General features: G+C 48.3%; 1 protein-coding gene across 7 annotated transcripts in view; it reads left to right on the top strand.

The window, feature by feature from the left end:
• Window positions 1–13,339, top strand: part of LOC134927671 (cytochrome c oxidase assembly factor 1 homolog) — a 386,285-nt gene that overhangs the window by 242,278 nt on the left and 130,668 nt on the right. The window contains exon 1 of one of the 7 annotated variants that reach the window (XM_063922461.1): window positions 1,534–1,578. The exons of 5 other annotated variants lie outside the window; for them this stretch is intronic. The gene's annotated coding sequence lies outside the window, so the exon portion shown is untranslated. Of the gene's footprint in view, window positions 1–1,533; window positions 1,579–11,415; window positions 11,490–13,339 lie in introns of those variants that run through there. One more of the 7 variants, XM_063922463.1, reaches the window with a different exon arrangement.

Here is a 13,339-nt window from a genome sequence, read left to right on the forward strand (position 1 = left end):
CCTGTGAATAGTTATGGTGGGCGGGCGGAGGCGGAACTGGTTCCGCCTCCAATTAGAACTGCCGGAACGCAGTTCCGCCCCGTTCCGGCCCACTTTAACCCCTGCTCATACTGAGGCAGAGGCGCACACACACTCATACTGAGACACACACAGTGATACTGAGACACACACTGACACTCATACTGAGGCATAGGCACACATATTGAAACACACACTCATACTGAGACACACACACACACACACACACACAGTTGTACTGAGACACACACACACTCATACTGAGACACACACACACTCATACTGAGACACACACACACACAGTGATACTGAGACACACACACAGTGATACTGCGACACACACACTGACACTCATACTGAGGCAGAGGCACACATATACTCATACTGAGGCACACACACACTCATACTAAGACACACACACACACACACACACACACACACACGCTGACACTCATACTGAGGCAGAAACACACATACACTCATACTAACACACACACACACACACACACACACACACACACACACACAGTGATACTGAGACACACACACACACACACACACACACTGACTCATACTGAGGCAGAGGCACACATACACTCATACTGATGCACACACAGTGATACTGAGACACACACTGACACTCATACTGAGGAAGAGGCACACACACTCATACTGAGACACACTCATACTGAGGCAGAGGCACACACACTCATACTGAGACACACACAGTGATACTGAGACACACACACACTCATACTGAGACACACACAGTGATACTGAGACACACACACACTCATACTAAGACACACACAGTGATACTGAGACACACGCTGACACTCATACTGAGGCAGAGGCACACACCCACTGATACTGAGACACACACAGTGATACTGAGACACACACACACTCATACTAAGACACACACAGTGATACTGAGACACACGCTGACACTCATACTGAGGCAGAGGCACACACCCACTGATACTGAGACACATACAGTGAAACTGAGACACACTGACACTCATACTGCGGCAGAAGCACACACACACACTCAAACTGAGACACACTGACACTCATACTGACGCAGAGGCACACGCACTCATACTGAGACACACACAGTGATAAAGAAACACACACACGTACACTCATACTGTGGCAGAGGCACACGTACACTCATACTGAGGCACACACACACTAACACAGAGACACACACACACATTGAGGCACACACACACACTGATATTGAGAGACACACACACACTGAGGCAGAGGCACCCATACGCTCATACTGAGACACACACACACACACACACACACACACACACACACACACACTCATACTGAGACATACACACCACTAGCACAGTAGTAACCTCCATGCAGCTCAGATCACAGGAGTCAGTCTCCGAAAGAGTAGCCATGCCAGGCAGCAGAACAACAGACAGACCACGAGAACCTAGCATACTCGGGGGCGTGGCCTAATCACGGAGGTGTGGCCACGCCCCTTTAAAAAAAACCCATCAAGCAGTACAGTAGGCTATGGAGCTGCCCGGCAGAGAGGTAAGGAACACGGGACTGGCCGAGGGGGAAACTACCTCTCTGCTCACACTGCATAGCGGTGGTGAGTGAAAGAAAATCGCTGGTGGATCCCGGGACACCGTGTAGTGCATCAGCTGCCTGTCAGTTGGCTTAGCAGCGTTGCAGGACTACCCGCAGCCCTGCTATGAGTGTCTATGCCGCCGGGTGCCCTGCTGCTGATTTTGCGTGGGGGCTACATGGCTGGCAGCCTCAGCGTACCGCCCCCTCAGGTCCAGGCGCCCATAGGCAGCTGCCTAAAGCTGCCTAATGGAAGCGCCGGCCCTGCTGCTACCTGGTCGGGATCAAACACGTTTGCAAAATTCTACAAGTTTGATACCCTGGCTGAGGAGGACCTTGAGTTTGCTCATTCGGTGCTGCAGAGTCATCCGCACTCTCCCGCCAGTTTGGGAGCTTTGGTATAATCCCCATGGTAATTACGGAGTACCCAGCATCCACTAGGACGTCAGAGAAAATAAGATTTTACTCACCGGTTAATCTATTTCTCGTAGTCCGTAGTGGATGCTGGGAGCCCGTCCCAAGTGCGGATTGTCTGCAATACTTGTATATAGTTATTGCTTAACTAAAGGGTTATTGTTATGAGCCATCTGTTCAGTGAGGCTCAGTTGTTATTCATACTGTTAACTGGGTATAGTTATCACGAGTTGTACGGTGTGATTGGTGTGGCTGGTATGAGTCTTACCCGGGATTCCAAATCCTTTCCTTGTAGTGTCAGCTCTTCCGGGCACAGTTTCCCTAACTGAGGTCTGGAGGAGGGGCATAGAGGGAGGAGCCAGTGCACACCAGATAGTACCTAATCTTTCTTTTAGAGTGCCCAGTCTCCTGCGGAGCCCGTCTATTCCCCATGGTCCTTACGGAGTCCCCAGCATCCACTACGGACTACGAGAAATAGAATTACCGGTGAGTAAATTCTTATTATCTGTATGGCACTTTACTTACAGTAGGACTTAAAGTGTTTTACGTTTGCATGCGCCCCCCCCCCCCTCCCAAAAAAAAGAAAGAAACTAAAGTATTAATAGACTACAGAACACTGCGCAAAGCATTTGGGTTGTGCAGCCTCTGGGATTTACCACACAGGACAATCCACACTGTAAGCCATGTGGCTAATTAAATCTGTCCCATAGACTTTTTTGCGCTTCCGAACAGTCCTAAGTTTTGTTTGTCTGTGGGTGGGTGGAGGGATAGACAAAATAAGCTACTTGTTTAGTGGTCTCTTAACGTTGTCAATTACATCTTGCTTATTAATTTAGTGAATTTATGTATCAGAAATACAGAACAGAAAAATACATCATTCTTGGGTGTTACTACATAGAATTTTGTGCAGCTAATTACATAAGATTAAACCCTTCGCTTTGCTCAGAAGGATGCCATCATGTTATTTCTTATGAATGATGAGTTGCCCAAATATAATACATTTTGGGAAATCAAATAACATGTTTTAAGTGACCATAACTCATTTTACTAACATCTATATATAATAAAACTGTAAGGTTTGTGTCTGCACATAGCAATTTTCTCTAACGTCCTAAGTGGATGCTGGGGACTCCGTAAGGACCATGGGGAATAGCGGCTCCGCAGGAGACTGGGCACATCTAAAGAAAGCTTTAGGACTATCTGGTGTGCACTGGCTCCTCCCCCTATGACCCTCCTCCAAGCCTCAGTTAGATCTCTGTGCCCGAACGAGAAGGGTGCACACTAGGGGCTCTCCTGAGCTTCTTAGTGAAAGTTTTAGATTAGGTTTTTTATTTTCAGTGAGACCTGCTGGCAACAAGCTCACTGCATCGAGGGACTAAGGGGAGAAGAAGCGAACTCACCTGCATGCAGAGTGGATTGGGCTTCTTAGGCTACTGGACATTAGCTCCAGAGGGACGATCACAGGCCCAGCTTGGATGGGTCCCAGAGCCGCGCCGCCGGCCCCCTTACAGAGCCAGAAGGCAGAAGAGGTCCGGAAAATCGGCGGCAGAAGACGTCTTGTCTTCAACAAGATAGCGCACAGCACTGCAGCTGTGCGCCATTGCTCTCAGCACACTTCACACTTCGGTCACTGAGGGTGCAGGGCGCTGGGGGTGGCGCCCTGAGACGCAATAAAAACACCTTGGATGGCAAAAAAAAAAAAATGCATCACATATAGCTCCTGGGCTATATGGATGCATTTAACCCCTGCCAGAATCCATAAAAAAGCAGGAGAAAAGTCCGCGAAAAAGGGGCGGAGCCTATCTCCTCAGCACACTGGCGCCATTTTCCCTCACAGCTCCGTTGGAGGGAAGCTCCCTGTCTCTCCCCTGCAGTCACTACACTACAGAAAGGGTTAAAAAAAGAGAGGGGGGCACTAATTAGGCGCAGTATTAACTATACAGCAGCTATAAGGGGAAAAACACTTATATAAGGTTATCCCTGTATATATATAGCGCTCTGGTGTGTGCTGGCAAACTCTCCCTCTGTCTCCCCAAAGGGCTAGTGGGGTCCTGTCCTCTATCAGAGCATTCCCTGTGTGTGTGCTGTATGTCGGTACTTTTGTGTCGACATGTATGAGGAGAAAAATGATGTGGAGACGGAGCAGATTGCCTGTAATAGTGATGTCACCCCCTAGGGGGTCGACACCTGAGTGGATGAACTGTTGGAAGGAATTACGTGACAGTGTCAGCTCTGTATAAAAGACAGTGGTTGACATGAGACAGCCGGCTACTCAGCTTGTGCCTGTCCAGACGTCTCATAGGCTGTCAGGGGCTCTAAAGCGCCCGTTACCTCAGATGGCAGATATAGACGCCGACACGGATACTGACTCCAGTGTCGACGGTGAAGAGACGAATGTGACTTCCAGTAGGGCCACACGTTACATGATTGAGGCAATGAAAAATGTTTTACACATTTCTGATAATACGAGTACCACCAAAAAAGGGGTATTATGTTCGGTGAGGAAAAACTACCTGTAGTTTTCCTGAATCTGAGAAATTAAATGAGGTGTGTGATGATGCGTGGGTTTCCCCCGATAACAACGGATAATTTCTAAAATGTTATTGGCATTATATCCTTTCCCGCCAGAGGTTAGGGTGCGTTGGGAAACACCCCCTAGGGGGGATAAAGCGCTCACACGCTTGTAAGGGCTCTACCTTCGCCTGAGATGGCCGCCCTTAAGGATCCTGCTGATAGAAAGCAGGAGGGTATCCTAAAAGGTATTTACACACATACTGGTGTTATACTGCGACCAGCAATCGCCTCAGCCAGGAGGTGCAGTGCTGGGTTGGCGTGGTCGGATTCCCTGACTGAAAATATTGATACCCTAGATAGGGACAGTATATTTTTGCCTATAGAGCATTTAAAAGATGCATTTTTATATATGCGTGATGCACAGCGGAATATTTGCCGACTGGCATCAAGTCTAAGCGCGTTGTCCATTTCTACCAGTAGAGGGTTATGGACACGTCAGTGGTCAGGTGATGCGTATTCCAAACGGCATTTGGAAGTATTGCTTTATTAAGGGAGGAGTTATTTGGGGTCGGTCTTTTAGACCTGGTGGCCACGGCAACAGCTGGGAATTCCACGTTTGTACCCCAGGTCGCCTCTCAACATGAGAAGACGCCGTATTATCAGGCGCAGTCTTTTCGTGGACAAGCGGGCAAAAGGTTCCTCATTTCTGCCCCGTGACAGAGGGAGAGGAAAAAGGCTGCAGAAATCAGCCAGTTCCCAGGAACCGAAACCCTCTCCCGCCTCTGCCAAGCCCTCAGTATACGCTGGGGCTTTACAAGCAGAATCAGGCACGGTGGGGGGCCCGTCTCAATGAATTTCAGCGCGCAGTGGGCTCACTCGCAAGTAGACCCCTGGATCCTTCAGGTGATATCTCAGGGGTACAAATTAGAATTCGAGACGTCTCCCCCTCGCCGTTTCCTAAAGTCGGCTTTACCGATGTCTCCTTCTGACAGGGAGACAGTTTTGGAAGCCATTCACAAGCTGTATTCCCAGCAGGTGATAATCAAGATACCCCTCCTGCAACAGGGAACGGGGTATTATTCCACACTGTTGTGGTACCGAAGCCGGACGGCTCGGTGAGACCGATTCTAAATCTAAAATCTTTGAACACTAACGTACAGAGGTTCAAATTCAAGATTGAGTCACTCAGAGCAGTGATTGCGAACCTGGAAGAAGGGGACTACATGATGTCTCGGGACATCAAGGATGCTTACCTTCATGTCAAAATTTACCCTTCTCACCAAGGGTACCTCAGGTTTATGGTACAGAACTGTCACTATCAGTTCAGACGCTGCCGTATGGATGGTACACGGCACCCCGGGTCTTTACCAAGGTAATGGCCGAAATGATGATATTCCTTCGAAGGAAGTGAATTTTAGTTATCCCTTCCTTGGACAATTCCCTGATAAGGGTAAGATCCAGGGAACAGTTGGAGGTCGGTGTAGCACTATCTCAGGTAGTGTTGCGGCAGCACGATTGGATTCTCAATATTCCAAAATCGCACCTGGTTCCGACGACGTGTCTTCTGTTCCTAGGGATGATCCTGGACACAGTCCAGAAAAAGGTGTTTCTCCCGGAGGAGAAAGCCAGGGAGTTATCCGAGCTAGTCAGGAACCTCCTAAAACCGAGCCAAGTCTCAGTGCATCAATGCAGAAGGGTTCTGGGTAAAATGGTGGCTTCCTACGAAGCAATCCCATTCGGCAGATTCCACGCAAGAACTTTCCAGTGGGACCTGCTGGACAAATGGTCCGGATCGCATCTTCAGATGCATCAGCGGATAACCCTGTCACCAAGGACAAGGGTGTCCCTCCTGTGGTGGTTGCAGAGTGCTCATCTTCTAGAGGGCCGCAGATTAGGCATTCAGGACTGGGTACTGGTGACCACGGATGCCATCCTGCGAGGCTGGGGAGCAGTCACACAGGGAAGGAATATCCAGGGCTTATGGTCAAGCCTGGAGACATCACTTCACATAAATATCCTGAAGCTAAGGGACATTTACAATGCTCTAAGCTTAGCAAGACCTCTGCTTCAAGGTCAGCCGGTGTTGATCCAGTCGGACAACATCACGGCAGTCACCCACGTAAACAGACAGGGTGGCACAAGAAGCAGGAGGGCAATGGCAGAAGCTGCAAGGATTCTTCGCTGGGCGGAAAATCATGTGATAGCACTGTCAGCAGTATTCATTCCGGGAGTGGACAACTGGGAAGCAGACTTCCTCAGCACGACCTCCACCCGGGAGAGTGGGGACTTCACCCAGAAGTCTTCCACATGATTAAAAACTCGACAGGTATTGCGCCAGGTCCAGGGACCCTCAGGCAATAAGCTGTAGACGCTCTGGTAACACCGTGGGTGTACCAGTCAGGGTATGTGTTCCCTCATCTGCCTCTCATACCCAAGGTACTGAGATTGATAAGATGGAGAGGAGTAAGCATTATATACATGGTTCCGGATTGGCCAAGAAGGACTTGGTAACCGGAACTTCAAGAGATGCTCACGGAGGATCCGTGGCCTCTACCTCTAAGAAGGGACCTGCTCCAGCAAGGACCCTGTCTGTTCCAAGACTTACCGCGGCTGCGTTTGACGGCATGGCGGTTGAACGCCGGATCCTGAAGGAAAAAAGGCATTCCGGATGAAGTCATCCCTATCCTGATCAAAGCCAGGAAGGATGTAACCGCAAAAACATTATCACCGCAATTGGCGAAAATATGTTGCGTGGTGCGAGGCCAGTAAGGCCCGACGGAGGAAATTCAACTGGGTCGATTCCTACATTTCCTGCAAACAGGAGTGTCTATGGGCCTGAAATTGGGGTCCATTAAGGTTCAAATTTCGGCCCTGTCAATTTTCTTCCAAAAAGAACTAGCTTCAGTCCCTGAAGTTCAAACGTTTGTAAAAGGGGTACTGCATATACAGCCTCCTTTTGTGCCTCCAGTGGCACTTTGGGATCTCAATGTAGTTTTGGGTTCCAAAAGTCACATTGGTTTGAACCACTTAAATCTGTGGAGTTAAAATATCTCACATGGAAAGTGGTCATGCTGTTGGCCCTGGCCTGGGCCAGGCGCGTGTCAGAATTGGCGGCTTTATCCTGAAAAAGCCCTTATCTGATTTTCCATTCGGACAGGGCGGAATTGAGGACTCGTCCTCAGTTTCTCCCCAAGGTGGTTTCAGCGTCTCACCTGAACCAACCTATTGGTGGTGCCTGCGGCTACTAGGGACTTGGAGGCCTCCAAGTTGCTAGACGTTGTCAGTGCCCTGAAAATATATGTTTCCAGGACGGCTGGAGTCAGGAAATCTGACTCGCTGTTTATCCTGTGTGCACCCAACAAGCTGGGTGCTCCTGCTTCTAAGCAGACTATTGCTCGTTGGATTTGTAGTACAATTCAGCTTGCACATTCTGTGGCAGGCCTGCCACAGCCAAAAATCTGTAAATGCCCACTCCACAAGGAAGGTGGGCTCATCTTGGGCGGCTGCCCGAGGGGTCTCGGCTTTACAACTTTGCCGAGCAGCTACTTGGTCAGGAGCAAATACGTTTGTTAAATTCTACAAAATTGATATCCTGGCTGAGGAGGACCTGGAGTTCTCTCATTTGGTGCTGCAGAGTCATCCGCACTCTCCCGCCCGTTTGGGAGCTTTGGTATAATCCCCATGGTCCTTACGGAGTCCCCAGCATCCACTTAGGACGTTAGAGAAAATAAGAATTTACTTACCGATAATTCTATTTCTCATAGTCCGTAGTGGATGCTGGGCGCCCATCCCAAGTGCGGATTGTCTGCAATACTTGTACATAGTTATTGTTACAAAAATCGGGTTATTATTGTTGTGAGCCATCTTTCAGAGGCTCCTCTGTTATCATGCTGTTAACTGGGTTCAGATCACAGGTTATACGGTGTGATTGGTGTGGCTGGTATGAGTCTTACCCGGGATTCAAAATCCTTCCTTATTGTGTACGCTCGTCCGGGCACAGTATCCTAACTGAGGCTTGGAGGAGGGTCATAGGGGAAGGAGCCAGTGCACACCAGATAGTCCTAAAGCTTTCTTTAGATGTGCCCAGTCTCCTGCGGAGCCGCTATTCCCCATGGTCCTTACGGAGTCCCCAGCATCCACTACGGACTATGAGAAATAGAATTATCGGTAAGTAAATTCTTATTTTTTTTGAGAAATACACTTCTGTTTATGAACTATGGAGACGGAAAAAGAAAAATCAGATTTTTTTTGTCTGTTTGTCTGTCTGTTCGTTCCGGCATCACACAGAAAATGGTGAATGAATTTAGATGGTGTTTTCACTATTGTATAGCTTAGTGACCTACAATAGAAACAATGTGTACACTATAAAATATACATCACAATATTAGATGACACTGCTGTCTTTGTAAAATTAGTTCCGCTGAGCAATAACAGACATCCACGTGAGCAAAGCCATGGACAAACATTAGTACTGATATGAGATGTGACTGGTAATAGTTGTTGCCAACAGGATCCAGATAGGCATATGACTGTGGGATTTTATTTCAGAAATTAGGTGAGGTGAATTAGTCTGGCAGGGTGTGGTGTACTATGTCAACATTATGTATATCAGCAGTGAGGATGTCAGCGGTACTGTTTTATCCTAATACCAGCCTAGCCGTAACTCCAGCCTAACCCTAATGCTCATTATGTACACATGCATAATGTCAACATTTTGTAAATGTTGACATTCTTAACCTGTCGCCATTACAGTGTAGACATTCTCAAAGTTGACTTAGTAACTACTTACCATGTGATAGTGTTTGTGATACTGTGAATGGACACACCAACATATTTTTGCTTCACAACTACCGAACCACTCATAAACAATGATTGTTATTTGTGATCATATTCATTGTGCCCATACAGGTATATACAAGTGACCCGCCATATACAAGGGAACATTCAGTAATGTGATTGGTCTGGAAAACAGTTGTGTCAGTTAATATTTGGAAAATGGAATGATCATTAGGCAATCTGTTTTCTGGAGGTGATGAAAGGGGATCCGGTCTGAAGATCGACACTGTCTAGGTTGACAATGTTTAGGTCGACCACAATAGGTCGACAGTCACTAGGTCGACAGGGTCTGAAGGTCGACAGGGTTTATAGGTCGACGTGCTAGGTCGACGAGTCAAAAGGTCAACATGAGTTTTTTCAAATTGTTTTCTGTTTTTTTTTACTTTATCATACTTAACGATCCACATGGACTACGATTGAAACGGTAATCTATGCCGAGTGAAGCGGTAGCAGAGCGAGGCACCGTGCCCGAAGCATGGCGAGCGAAGCGAGCCATACGAGGGGACACGGTGCACTAATTGGGCTTACCGGTCACTGTACGGAGAAAACGACACCCAAAAAACATGAAAAACTCATGTCGACCTTTTGACCTGTCGACCTAGCACGTGTCGACCTAGAAACCCTGTCGACCTTCAGACCCTGTTGACCTAGTGACTGTCGACCTATAGTTGTCGACCTAGACACTGTCGATTTGATGATCCACATCCGATGAAAGATACTAAAGTATAACGTGAAGAATATTCTGTATTACCAAATTGTACAGTAATAACGTCTAGTTATTATGGATTATTCAAATAACACTCATAACATCATTGCAACTGATTTTGCAACTAATTAAAGTACCAACTGTTCCCTCAACATACGGAATTATGAAACCTCTGTGGGTTTTTCAGGCAGGACCTCCGCCAGTACTGTACCTGCATAATAGATACTTCTTTCATTCAGTGGAGCCATACCTTTGGTGCAGACCAGTCTCTGAGATTAAACATCTCTCTTTGAAGGCTTCATATCTACGCTTTACAATACCCTTCTCCCAAACACTGCTAATGAAAGGTATTGCTTCCAGACAAAATGGGAATTAACTTTGGAGAATAGTTAGACTTGGAGGACTGGGCTAACATATTTGAGGATTGTTACATTTGTATCTTTTAATGAAACACATAAATTGCTTTTTCGCTGGTTCATCCAGATTTGATTGTAGATGTGCTAAATTTAGCACCTCTATTATCATTTACTCTGACATGTGGGGGGATGCCCAGCACACTGCTAGTCCGCCCAGTATGTCAGACCCAAGCCCCTGTTCAAAGGTGAGTAGCTCCCTGCTAGCGCAGCTCCTGCCCGCTGTCAGGCCGCTACTCGCCGCGTCCCGGGTCGCAGCGGCTGCGTGTGATGTCACGCAGCCGCCGTGGCCCGCCCCCCCCCCAACGGTCCCAACACGCCTCCGTTGTCCAGACTATGCCCCACCAACGGCGTTCTAATGCTGTTGGCACGCCCCCTCCCGCCCCGCGACCGCCTCTGCCTGTCAATCATGCAGCGATGCAGTCTGAATTAGCCCCTATGTCCCCCACCAGGCTCCATTACATCTTCCAAGATGCTTCCGACGGGTCTTTTCGTACATCTAGATGAGATGCCCCAAATGTCTGCTGGTTTTTTTTTAGGGATAGATGCTCTATCTCTTTCACCTCCCAAGTTCTTAGCCACTTAACTGACACATCCTTCGCCCCCTTCCCCCCCAAAAAAAGGTCATAAATTGTAATTTTCTGCTGCGGGGTACACTGGGCTCCACAAGGATAGACATAGGGGGTGTAGAGTAGGATCTTGATCCGAAGCACAAACAGGCTCAAAATCTTTGACCTTCTTTCCAAGATGCATAGCGCCGCCTCCTATATCACCCCGCCTCCGTGCACAGGAACTCAGTTTGTAGTTGGTGCTTGCAGTGCAAGCATGTAACAGGAAGAGCTGCTCACAGCAGCTCTAGAAAAAGCTTTTTATGAGGAAAAAAGAAGACTACAAGGGCTGCAGCAGAGGCACAGTTTGTGCTCCGGTTTTCTTCACGTTAGACACACACGGCTGGGGCTCTCCAGGATCGCGTGGCTGCGCTTCGGGAGGTGGTAAGTGGGTCCCGTTTGCGGGACCCGGTCTTTATCGCGATCCGGCGTGGTCAGTGGGAGGTGGGCCGTGCGCGCTGGCGGTGGACACTGTGGCAGTACAGGCGATCCCACTAGATCACCAGGGCATGGGCGCAGGTCAGGTTTTCTCTCTAAACCAATTCTTATATCGCCCACAGTACCTGGTGGTTTTGCCAGCAGAGGGGATAAGGCTTAGACCTGAAGCCCCAGGGCTCCATTTCTAGCAAGTGTTCCCGCCCTGGAGCTGCATATCTGTCTTTTCCTTACTCCCTGTCAGTGTCTGCGGCGCCATTATCCCTCAGCTCACTGTTCCTGGGACTGCTTGGGCAAATCCTCCTATGTAAAGCCGCCTGGTTGTCAGCGCTGTACCTTTACATGACACTTAAGTATTCTACCTGCCTTTTTAGACAGTGATAGTTAAGAAAGAGTGCATTTAGTCAGGGTTTTATAGTACAATTACCCTGTGCAGTATTATTGTCAGTAATAACCTCTGCATTGTACAAACTGTAACTTTCCGTGTGTGCATTTGATAGCTGAGTGGTGTCCATTTCGTGTCCTTCACTCAACCTGCTATCCCTATATTCCATAACCTGAGGGGGCTTGGTGCGTCAGGTGTTGTCTAGTATAGGATTTTCACAAAGATATACTGTCTTACGTATTTTTCTCTGTGATTTAGTCACCATGTCTCTCCTTTATCTCTGCTAGTGCTGACTACACTGTGCAGGGGTTTGGGTTTATAGATATAGTGCTGCTGATAATTGTACTGTGTTACCTCATACTGCAAGTTATATCATGTCCGCTTCTGAGGGTAACGGTTCTGGGGCTGAACACACTGCCGGTGTTGCTGAAGCCGCAGATAACTATGAGGAAAATATAGCAGCTTTGGGCTCTGGTTCTGGGGGCTCCTTGCCCCCCAGTGGGACGGTGGCAACGGGGGCAAATAATGACCCACCGTGGGCCGCTTTTTCCACGCTTCTGCATACGCTAGTTCATAAACTGACACCCCCTATGGGACCCACAATGTCGGTACAACTGTATGTGGTCCCTGCAGCTAACCCGCTGTGGGCGGATGATTTATCTGCTCAATTAAAAAAGTTGAACCAGTCCTTGACTACTAAAAAGTCTGACCAACGCTCGCCTAAGTCCAAGAGGTCCTCTAAGCGAGCGCTTATCTCACAATCCACTGCTGTCACTGACACCTCGTCTGATGAAGACGGCACATATACTGACCCCTCAGGTTCTGACTCAGATACGGCTGATGGGGAGGGTAGTTCACATGTGGATGTTCCTGATCTTTTGGAGGCTATTAAGTTAATTCTGCAGATTACGGATGATCCCGAGCCATCCGTCCCTCCTAAGAAACCAGATAGGTTCAAGCGTCAGAAGGTGGTTAAACAAGTTTTACCTCACTCTGACCACCTAGTGGATATACGCGAGGAACCCTGGGAAAACCCGGGTACGAAGTTTGTGCCTCAAATGAAGATGCTGGCTCGCTATCCCCTCGCGCCAGAGCTGTCTAAAAATTTGGAAACGCCTCCTCCAGTGGACTCACATGTGGCTAGGATGGTGGTTTCCACAGCACTACCAGTCACTACCGTCATGTCTCTAAAAGAGCCTACGGATAAACGTGTGGACGGTTGTCTGAAAGCGATTTACACCCTCACGGGTGCTGCACAAAGGCCCACTATTGCAGCTACATGGGCTGCAGAGGCTATTGAAGCATGGGCCTTGGAGTTAGAAGCTGAAATCTCTTCTGACCATGCTAGACAATGCTTGTCATATATTGTCACAGCTTCTCGATATATTAAAGAGGCGGCTTCTGATGCCGGTAT

Source organism: Pseudophryne corroboree, chromosome 5 (assembly GCF_028390025.1).
Source record: "Pseudophryne corroboree isolate aPseCor3 chromosome 5, aPseCor3.hap2, whole genome shotgun sequence".
In the NCBI taxonomy this organism is placed as follows: Eukaryota; Metazoa; Chordata; class Amphibia; order Anura; family Myobatrachidae; genus Pseudophryne; species Pseudophryne corroboree.